This window comes from Macaca nemestrina, chromosome 4, assembly GCF_043159975.1.
Source record: "Macaca nemestrina isolate mMacNem1 chromosome 4, mMacNem.hap1, whole genome shotgun sequence".
Lineage (NCBI taxonomy): Eukaryota > Metazoa > Chordata > Mammalia > Primates > Cercopithecidae > Macaca > Macaca nemestrina.
The window spans coordinates 52,559,911-52,572,088 of NC_092128.1; positions in this window are offsets into that span (position 1 = coordinate 52,559,911).

The window sequence follows — 12,178 nt, forward strand, 5'->3', positions numbered from 1 at the left end:
ACAGTCTGTCACAGCTTCCCTTTGCTAGGAAAGGGAAATCCCCTGACCCCTTGCACTTCCTGGGTAAGGCAGTGCCCCTCCCTACTTTGACTTGCCCTCCATGGGCTGTACCCACTATCCAACAAGTCCCAGTGATATGACCAGGTACCTCAGTTGGAAATCCAGAAATCACCCGTCTTCTTTGTCAATCATGCTGGGAGCTGCAAACTGGAGCTGTTCCTATTCAGCCACCTTGGAACCGTCTAAGAGCTGTTTTTATGTCAGTATTCTGAAAGACTACTACAGGTCTGGTACATAATGGGTATTCAGTAAGTGTTTGTTGAGTGAATTACACATGTACTTTGAAGAAATAGAAATAGATACTTGATGGCAGTTCTAAGTCAAATTCATTAATTTATGAATGTGTAGGATTTCTTCTGATAGGGAATGAAAACCATATAGCTTGATGTACTTCCTCTTTGGCATTTTCAGAAAACCCTACAACTTTAAAACCCAGACTTGAAAATATCAACACCAAATCATCTTTATATTAAATAAAAAAATGAAATCAAATGAAATCAGCACATCGTACCACTCACCTAGCAGAAATCATCAGAGATAGTAAAGTAGCATCAAGAGCTACCTAGAGACAGGTCAGTCTGGATTAATGAAAGTTTATAGGAGCATCAAGGGAGTCAACATTTAGATTCATATCTGATGACTTCTTGGTTAAAATGTAATTGAAGTACAAATTGACACATTGGCAACCAAACACAGTAAAGATCATCTAAGGAAACAAGTGGAAGAGATACTATGAGCTACCTCAAATGAATCATCTGATACAACAGAGCACTGGACTTAGCTCCAAAATTTCTAGAAACAAAGGCAGAAGAAAAGAAGCAATTAAATCACATAGCTTTCCATTTCTGTTGAAAGGACATTTAAATTCATATATGCAAACAAAATCAACCAGTTCGTAAGTGACTGAGCCAGAATGTGCACTTACCTGTCCCCAGAGCTGGTGTTCCCTCAGCACTCCAGGCTTTCCCCTCCTCGCAGGGGGACATTTTCTGTGCATTCATCAACACTGGTCAAGATGTATCTAACCTAGACAGCAAGGTTGCCTCCCAGAATAGCTAGACTGGTTACATAAACTTCAGACTGTATCTGTGACAAGGGGGTTATTTTGAAAAACTTGAGAATCTCATAAACGGATAGTAAAGGATATCAAGTTTACCTAAACTCCTTCCATAATGTTTGATGAAAGAGTGGAGTCATAAAATTCATGGTTGTTTGGTGCTCTCTAACTTTTCTAAGGGCAAATGAAAGACTGGGTAAGAGACCTTATATCATGAGTGCACTGAGAAGAGCATTTCTCTCTCTAGTCAGTGCATCTGTACTCTAAAAAGAGGAAAGGAAAGAAAAAAATGGTTTGGTGAGATATGTGCTAATTATCCCATTCTTCCTTATGAAAATTATTTTCTACTTAGGTTACTGCTGTTTTGCCCAAATCATTTCTTTGCTTCTGGAAGGTTTTTGTTAATAAGGTGGTTCAGGCACTGAGACAGGTATCTTTCTTTCTGTCCTATATCCACATTCTTCTTACATAGCACCCTGTACCTGATGGCAGCTGGAGCATTTCTTGATGTCACCTTAATATAACTGCAGTGAGAAAAGGATGCCAATAAAGCAACCCCAAGTTCTCCCCTGATACAAAAGTGCATACAGACTGACTGAAAAGCAATCTCTACCAAATAAATGCACTAGATAACTTGTTTTCTACTTTTCTGTCATCTATATTCTCTTTCAGAAGAATATTCCGTTACACTTGAAGCCTAAGTTATGCTTGAGAACAAAGTGTCTGTGTAATATATGTGTGGCTGAATGCCATAGGGATAGGGTAGGAAGGAAAGAAAGAATATACTCTTCTATATAATCCTACTTTTCCACTGTTGAGAATAAAACTGAATTGTCTAGTTTAATGAATTAAACTAATTCTCTAATAAATTAGGTAAAAGTGCTATATTGATCATCTAATACCAAATTGGATTTTAAAATATCACCAGTACAAAACGTCAACCTTATTTAAGCTTCTAATCTTATTCACCCTAAATTTTATTGCATGATTTTGTAATTTACGATTGGTAATTCATTTTTGAAAATCCTATAAAAATGTGGAATTACATTTAATCTTTTTAAAAGCCAAGAAAACATGATAGCTATTAATCTCTGCTAATTCCACTGAAGTATCAGTAAAGCGAATTTTTAAAGGCATAAACTTAAAAGACAAGGAGAATGGAAGAGAAGACAATTGCACCAAAATTTGGGGAGTATGAAAGCAAATGGTGAGACCAGAGAAAGACTAAGACTAATGAAGTGAGGAATGCCTAGGGGAAGATAAAATTTTTCTGCAGGACCTCTGAAAAATCCAGAAATTGTACCTGGAAGTGGTTTGGGTTGCAACTCCAAAGAAGAATCAGCTAGGCTCCTAGATTCCCGTCCCATGTTCTTTACATGGCAACTGTCCTCTCCCAGCTGGGCAGAAGATGGGAGGTGATATTCTGAATCAGGAAGGCTGTGGCCTTAGAGATGCAGACACAGCTGTGGGCAGAGTACCACCTGGAAACAAGGTAATGCTATCTGTTAAACAGATAGAATCCGTCCTCTCTGTAGTCTGCCTTTTCCTACTCAGCTCCAGGAAAATGTCGACAGACAGGCTTATATATCCCAAGCAGGAATTTGAAGGATTTCTCTTCTGGGGACTGACCAATCCAAGAGAAAAATGAACAGATACTGATTATTGAGGATTCCCAACAAATGGCTGGGTCTATATCTATCAGTGAAGTTCAAAAGCCCCAACCATTCACCCTCTATTTTTCAGTTCTTCATCCTTACGTATGAACAAAGATCTAAGTATCACTGGATACCTGAGCATACTCTTTAACATAAAATAGAGCATATAGAACAGAAGTAAAAAGACTTGCAGAGTACACAGATTAAGACAGGGAACAGAAAATACTAGAAAACGATAAGTAAAATTTGAGAGGTAAGAAAAGATAATGCATATGAAAAGAAACATTCAGAGAAAAGCAACAAAAACTTTTAAAAATTAAGTATATGATAGTAAAAGTGAAAAATTTAATTGAAGAGTTAGAAGATAAAGATGAATCTTTCAGAAGGCAGAAAAATAACAGAGATGAGAAAAAGGAGAAAATAGACAAGAAAATTAGACAAAGGAAAGGAGTTCCAGAAAAAAAGAGGTAGGAAAACAAAAGAGAGAAAATTAACTAAGAAGTAGAACAACAACAAAAAGATCCCAGAACAGAAAGACTTGAGTTCTCTAATTAAGTATTCGGTACAGTGTTGGGAAAACAATGCAGTATGACAAATAGTTATAAATTTTCAGACTTCTGAGAACAAAGTGAAGATGTTTAACCTTCCAGAAAGAAAGAAAAATAAAACAAGTCACATACAAAATTTCAGGAATCAGAACAGCATTAGGTTTCTCAACAGCAATGTTGGAAGCTTAAAAAAAAAAAAAAAAAACCACAGGGTACAGTGGCTCATGCCTGTAATTCCAGCACTTTGGGAGGCCAAGGCAGGTGGATCACTTGAGGTCAGGAGTTTCAGAGCAGCCTGGCCAACATGGTGAAACCTTGTCTGTATCAAAAATACAAAGTAACTGGGTGTGGTGGCAAGCGCCTGTGATCCTAGCTGCTTGGGAAACTGAGGCAGGAGAATCACCCAAACCTGAGAGGTGGAGGTTGCAGTGAGCTGAGATTGTGCCAGTGCACTCCAGCCTGGGCGACAGAGCGAAACTCTGTAAAAACAACAACAGCAACAACAACGGAACAACCTCCTTATAATTCTGAGGGAGAATGATCACCAACTCAGCATTCTATACCTACTTACACTTTTAATCAGTTGTGAAAGTCAGGTATTAAAAACTCAAAGAATTTAACGTGCACCTTTTTGCAAGAAACTACTGGAGGAAATATGCCACTCAATGAAAAAGTAAGCTAGAAAAGTTGGTGCCATAAGTCCCAGATACTGAAAGGCACCCAACACAGGAGCAAAACTCAGGCAGTTCCCAGACTGGTGTTAAAGAGACAAACCAGGATGATGGCAGAGAAGCAGGTCAAGAGAAACACTAATTCAGAGATTGGCACAAGAGGGTTAAGGAGGCCAAGCAGGATGTCTTAAGAAGTAATAAAACTGACATTTTAACAGATGCATTTGACAGTTTTGAAAGAGTACTTACAGTTCTGTTTAAAAGTCAAGATATAAATAAGATATTGACATAAAAAGCTAAACAAATAAAAAAGAGGCTGCTAATAACTCCAGGGACAGAAAAAAAAAAAAAAAGCAAAGAAATATATTATGCCTATATGTTCAGCTGGAAATGATAGTCATATAGTCATATAGTCATATAATGTAAACAGTGAATATTGATGTAACTATAATTATAACATTAATAGGATTAGATATTGAATTGGGGAAGTGTGTGTGTGTGTGTGTGTGTGTATGTGTGTGTGTGCGCATGTTTTGTGAGAGAGTTAAATACTTATTTTTCATTGGGAAAAATCAATACTATTTAAGATTAATAAATTGAGACAGTATAAGCATGGTATTTAGAAATTGTGGTGCTCACTATCAGAATAACCACTATGAAGTGGAAAACTAGTCTGTCTTATCTCAAAATTAATTTAAACATTTCCTACTTTCTCCAGGGAGTGGAAATTTGGAAGGGAAGAGGTAACATTTCGAATTTTGATTTTTTACAAAAAATTATTGAATTGAGTTTTTAAACTGTGTATGATTTACAGTTTCTGGTTTAGCATGTAAGAAACTTGGAAGTTGCCACCTTGTCTAATAAGTAAAAAGCTGAACACACTGAGAAAACATCAACTTGTCTTAGATTCATAAGAGAAGTGATGTCACAGGGCAAATCTCTGCTTCCCAGACTGGAGAGACCATCAGGTGAATACAGAAAGTCGCAACTTACTGAAGCAAACACCTCTGCAGTAACCAGTGCTGGGGGAGAGAAACCTGAATTGTGATTGAAGAATTGCTGGAGGCTTAGTGTGGATGAGTCTAAGAAATAAAAACACCAAGGGACCCCAGGCGTCAGGGGCCCCCACAGTTTTGTGAGTTTTACCAGTTTCTCACAGTGAATGTCAGAGAAATATCTTCTTGTGCTTCCAGCAGGGGTGGGGAGTCAGGGGAAGGGACTATTTTGAAAACGCCAGAGCATTCTGTTCTTAACAAGATCTTCTCTCAGAAGAAACTAACCAGAGCCTAACCTGCTGGGGTTTTATCGGAGCCTAACTGAGCTGAAGTCAAACTCCAGCTGACTTTAGCCATCCTGTCCTACCTCAGGGTGAAAAAAAAAAATAAACTGAGAACTTGTGGAGTTCATAATTTGGAGGCACAGGCTCACTAACAGACTGAAACCTAAATAATCATAGGACTATAGAATGCTTCCCCTGCCCACACAGCTTACCACCCATTACTGAAGTCCAATTTACAGCAGTTTTACCCAGTCCATCATGTCTGGCTGTCAGCAAAAACAACAAGGCATACTAAGAGGCAAAAAACAGTTTGAAGAGACAGACCAAGCATCAGAACCAGACTGAGATATGGCAGTGTTAATGGAATTATCAGACAAGGAATTTAGAACAACTATAATTAAAATACTAAGGGATAAATGAATAAAGTAGACAGCATGCAAGAACAGATGGGCAACATAAGCAAACAGATGGAAATTCGAAGAAAGTACCAAAAAGAAATGCTAGGGGTCAAAAACACTGTAATATAAACGAAAAATGCCTTTAAAGGAGTTATTAGTAAACTGGACACAACTCAGGGGGAATAATAAAAAAAAAACAGCTTGAGGATATTTCAATAGAAACTTCTGAAACAAAAAATAAAAGAGAAAAAAAATACTGAAAAATACCAGAACAGAATATTGAAGAACTATAGGACAACTACAGAAGGTATAACATGTGTGTAACGGGAATACCAGAAGGAGAAGAAAGAGAGAAGGCAAGAGAAGAAACACTTGAAACGTTAATGACTTAGAATTTTCCCCCAATTAATGTCAGACACCAAACCACAGATCCAGCAAAGTCAGAGAACACCAAGCAGAATAAATGCCAGAAAAATTGAACCTCAGCATATCATTTTCAAACAACATAAAATCAGAGATAAAGAAAATCCTGAAAGAAGCCAGAGGAAAAAATACCTTACCTATAGAGGAGCAAAGATAAGAACTACATCTGACTTTTCCTCAGAAACCATGTAAACAGGAAGAGTCGAGTGAAATAGTTAAAATTTGAGAACAAAAAAGTCCACCTATTTGGAATTCTGTACCCTATGAAATTATCCTTCAAAAGTGAAGGAGAAATACAGACTCGGTGGGACAAACAAAAATTGAGAGATTTTATTGCCAGAAAGCCCACCTTAGGATAAGTCCTTTAGAGAGAAGGAAAATGACATCGGTCTGTAATTCATATTTACATGAGGAAAGAGAAAGCACTGGAGAATAAATAAGTGAAGGAAAAATAAGTGCTGTTCTTTTTCTTATTCTTAAGTGATCCAACAGGTAACAACTTGTTCAAAATAATATAAGCAACAATGTATTTGATTATGTATATTTTTATTTATATATAAGTAAAATGCATGACAGCAATAATACAAAGGATGGGAGGAAGGAATTTGGATTATTTGGTTATTATAAGGTACTGGCACTACCCTTGAAGTAGTATATTGTTATATTGTTATTTGAAAGTGAACTTGGATTTGTCATAAATGTATATTGCACACTCTAGGGCAACCTCTAAACTAAAAAAAAAAAAAAAAAAAAAAGCATAACTGATATGCTAAGAAAGGAGAGAAAATAGATAATATAATATACTCAAAACCACAAAAGGCAAAAAAAAGTGAAGGAGAAAAATAGAAACAAAGAACAAGGACAATAAATACAAAACTAACAAAATTTGGTAGATATTAATCCAACTATATCAATGATCACTTTGAATGCCAATGGTCTAAATGTACCAATTAAAAGAGTATCAAAGTAGATCAAAATACAAGATCTAAGTATGTGTTGTCTATAAAAAATGCACTTTAAATATAAAGACACATGTGAATTAAAAGAAAATAGATGGAGAAAGATATATCATGCTCACATTAATCAAAAGAAAGCAGTAACAACTATATTAATTTCAGACATGGCCTACTTCAGAGCAAAGAAAGTTGTCAGAAACAAAGAGGGCCATCATATAATGATAAAAGGGTCACTTCTCCAAGAAGACATAACAGTTTTTAATGTGTATGCGCCTAACAACAGAGCATCAAAATATGTGAGGCAAAAACCAATAGAATGGCAAAAAAATAGATTAACACATTATTGTTAGACACTTTAATACCCCTCCCCTCCTTCAGAAATGAACAGATATAGCAGGCAGAACATTAGTAAGAGTGTAATTGAACTAAATAGCACCACCAATCAACTGGATATAATGGACATGGACTACTTCGTATAGCAACAGAAGAATATATAATTATCCCTCAGTATCCATGGGAGATTGGTTCCAGGATCCCCCTCAAATACCAAAATCCATGAATGTGCAAGTCCCTGATATAAAGTGGTATAGCATTTGCGTATAACATTTGTGCATCCCTCTGTATACTTTAAATCATCTCTAGATTACTTATACCTAGTACAATGTAAATGCTATGTAAATAGTTGTTGTTAGTATTATTGTTGTTAATAGTATTATTAGTATAATTAGTATTAATCATTGTTAATAGTATTATTGAGGGAAACATGAAAGAAAAAAGTCTGTACGTGTTCAGTATAAACATTTTTTTTTCAAATATTTTCTATCTGTGGTTGATTGAATCCATGAATACAAAATCGAAAGATATGAAGGGCTGACTATACATTCTGAGCTCCCATGGAACACTCACCAAGACAGAACCACATTCTGGGCCATAAAACATATTTCAACAAATTTTTTAAAACAGAAATCATATAATGTCTGCTGTTAGACTACAATAGAACTAAACTAAAATACAGTAACAAAGATAGCTGGAAAATCCTCAAATATGAGATTAAACAATAAATTTCTAAATAAGACATGGGAGAAATAAGAAATCTCAAGATAAATTTAAAAATATTTTAAACCAAATGGAAATGAAAACACAACTTACCCAAATTTGGGGGATGCAATTAAAATATACTGCACATGGAGGGAAATTTATAGTATTGAATGCGTGCATATATTAGAAAAAAAGATCTAAACTCTACTATCTAAGCTTCCACCTTAGGAAGTTATAAAAAGAAATTAAATTACCCAAATTAAATCCAAAGTAAGCAGAAGGAAAGAAATAAAAATTAGAGCAGAAATCAAAGAAATTGAAAACATAAAATAGAGAAAACCAATGAAACCAAAAGCTGGTTCTTTGTAAGGATCAATAAAATTGATAATCCTCTAGTTATTCTAAGAAAAATGAGAGAAGACATGAATTGCTAATATCAAGAATGAAAGAGGTGACATCATTGCAGATGTGGTGAACATTAAAAGGATAATAAAGGAATACAATGAATAACTCTCTGCTCACATTTGATAACCTAGAAAAATTTACCAATTCCTTGAAAGATACAATCTTCCAAAACATACACCAGAAGAAATAAGCAATGTGAATAGGCCTAGATTTATTAAATAAATTAAATAATTAATAAACCTTCCATGGCAGAAAGCACCAGGTCTAGATGGGTTTATGGTAAATTCCACCAAATGTTTTATTTTATTTTAGAATTTCTTTTCTCATTATTATTATTATTTTTGAGACATGTCTCTCTCTGTTGCCCAGGCTGGAGTACAGTGGCAAGATCACTGCAGCCTTATCCTCCCGAGCTCAAGAGATCCTCCCACTTCAGCCTCCCAAGTAGCTGGGACTATAGGCATGTGCCACCATGTCCAGCTAATTTTTGTATTTTTTGTAGAGATAGCATTTCATCATGTTGCCCAGGCTGGTCTCAAACTCCTGAGCTCAAGCAATCTGTCCACCTCAGCCTCCCAAAGTGCTGAGATTACAGGTGTGAGCCACCATGCTTAGCCAATTCCACCAAACATTTAAGGAAGAAATTATACCAATACTCTACAATCTCTTTCAGAAAATGGGAGCAAAGACAATATCCTGACTCTAACTAATTCAATGAGGCTACTATTACTCTAATTCCAAAACTAGGCAAAGGTATTACAAAAAAAGAAAACTACAGACCAACAACTCTCATGAACATAGAAGCAAAAATCCTCAACAAAGTATTAGCCAACTGCATCTGATTATGTATAAAAGGAATTATGTACCAAAACCCAATTAGGATTAATCCCAGGTGTGCAAGGCTGTTTCAACATTTAAAAATGAATTAATGAAATCCATCACATCAAAAGATTTAATAAGAAAAATCATATGATCATATCAATTGTTGTAGAAAAGGTATTTGACAAAATTAAAGCCTCATTCATGATAAAAACTCTCAGTAAACTAGGAATAAGGAGAATTTCCTCAACTTTATGAATAATTTCTACAAAAAACCTACAGCTAACATTATACTTAATGGCGAGGAACATAAAGCCTTCCTTCTAAGACCAGGAACAAAGGGAAGATATCCCCTCTCACCACTGCTTTTCAACATTGTACTGGAAATCTTAACTAATACAATAAGAAAAGGAAATAAAAGGTATACAGATTGGAAGAGAAGAAATGAATCTGTCTTTATTTGCAGATGACATGATCATCTATATAGACAATCTGAAAGAATCCACAAAAAAGATCTCTGGCATTAATAAGCAATTGTAGGCCAGGTATCATGGCTCATGCCTGTAATCCCAGCACTTTGGGAGGCCAAGGTGGGCAGATCGCTTGAGGTCAAGTGTTTGAGAGCAGCCTGACCAAGATGGTGAAACCCTATCTCTACCAAAAATAAAAAAAATTAGCTGGGCATGGTGGTGCATGCCTGTAATCCCAGCTACTCAGGAGGCTGAGGCACAAGAATCACTTGAATCTGGGAGGTAGAGGTTGCAGTGAGCCGAGATCGTGCCACTGCACTGCAGCCTGAGTGACAGAGCAAGACTCTGTCTCAAAAGAAGAAGAAGAAGAAAAAAGCAAAGCAATTACAGCAAGGTTTCAGGATGCAAAGTTAACAAAGTTAACACACAAAAATCAATCACTTTCCTATATATCAGCATTGAACAAGTGGGATTTGAAATTAAAACACAATACCATTTATGTTAGCATCCAAAAAGATGAAATAAAGTTGGCTCTCAGTATCTATGAGTTCTACATCTGTGCATCCAATCACCTGCAGATTAAACATACTCATTAAAAAAATAAAAAGTAAAAATAATAAAATATAAGACAAACAGAAATACAGTGTAATATAGTATTTACCTAGCATTTACATTGTATTAAGTATTATATGTAATCTAGAGATGGTTTAAAATCTACAGGAGGCTGTGCATGATTTTATGCAAATGCTACACCATTTTATATTAGAAACTTGAGCATTTTTGGAGTTTAGTGTCTGTGGGGGGTCCTGAAATCAACATCCCATGGATGCCAAGGGACGACTGTGCTGAGAAATAAATATAACAAAATCTGTATACAACCTTTATAAGGAAAACCAGAAAACTCTGATGAAAGAAACCAAAGAGGAACTAAATAAATGGAGAGATATTCCATATTAATGGATAGGAAGACTCAATATTGTCAAGATATTAGTTCTTCCTAGCTTGATCTGTAGATTCAATACAATCCCAGTCAAAATCTCAGCAAGTTATTGTGTGGATATTGACACGCTAATTCTAAACTTTACATGGAGAAGCCAAAACAAAACAAAACAAAACAAAAAAACAGGATAGCCAATACAGTATTGAAGGAGAACAAAATTGGAGGACTGACACTATCTGAATTTAAGACTTACCATAAAGCTACCATAATCAAGACAAAGTGGTATTGGTGAAAAATAGACAAGCAGATCAAAGGGTGAGAATAGAGGGCCCAGAAATGACCCAACATAAATATAGTAAGCTGATCTTTAACAAAGGAACAAAAGCAATATAATGGAACTAGAAATCTTTTGAACAAATAATGCTGAGACAACTGGACACCCACATGCAAAAGTAAGAATTTTTACAGACCTTACATCCTTCACAGAAATTTAACTCAAAAATGGATCATTGACCTAAATGAAAAACTATAAAACTCTTGAAAGAAAACATAGGAGAAAATCTAGATGATCTTCAGTTTGATGATGACTTTTTAGATATAAAACTGAAGGCACGACTCATTAATGGAAGAACTGATAAGCTGAACTTAATTAAAATTTAAAATTCCTGTACTATGAAAGACACTGTCAAGAGAATGAAAAGACAAGCCACAGACTGAAAGAAAGTTTTTGACAAGGCACTGTTATCTGAAATATACAAAGAATTCTTAAAACTCAACAATAAGAAAACAATCAGATTAAAAAATGGACCAAAGACATGAACAGATATCTTACAAAAGAAGATATACAAAATGGCAAATAAGCACATGGAAAGATGTTCATTTCATATGTCATCAAGGAAATGCAAATGGAAACAATGAGATCCCATTACATACCTATTACTATGGCCAAAATCCAGAAGACTTACACCACCAAAAGCTGGCAAGGATATGGAGCAACAGGAACTCATTCATTGCTTGGTAGCAATGCAAAATTTTAACAGCCACTTTGGAAGACAGTTTTGTGGTCTCTTACAAAATGAAATACATGATTCAGTAGTTGTACTTGGTATTTACCCAAAGCAATTAAAATTTGATGTCCACACAAAAACCTGCACACATGTTTATAGCGGCTTTGTTCATAATTTCCCAAACTTGGAAGAAACCAAGGTGCTTGTATAAATTCAATAGGTGAAAGTATACATAAACTGTAGTACATTTAGACAGTGGAATATTATTCAGCCCTAAAAAGAAATGAGCTATCAAACCATGAAAAGACATGGAGGAAACTTAGATGCATACTACTAAGTGAAAGAAGCCAATCTGAAAAGGCTATATGCTGTATGAGTCCAACTATATAACATTCTGGAAAAGGTACTACTATGGAGACAGTAAAAAGCTCAGTGGTTACCAGGGTTTAAGG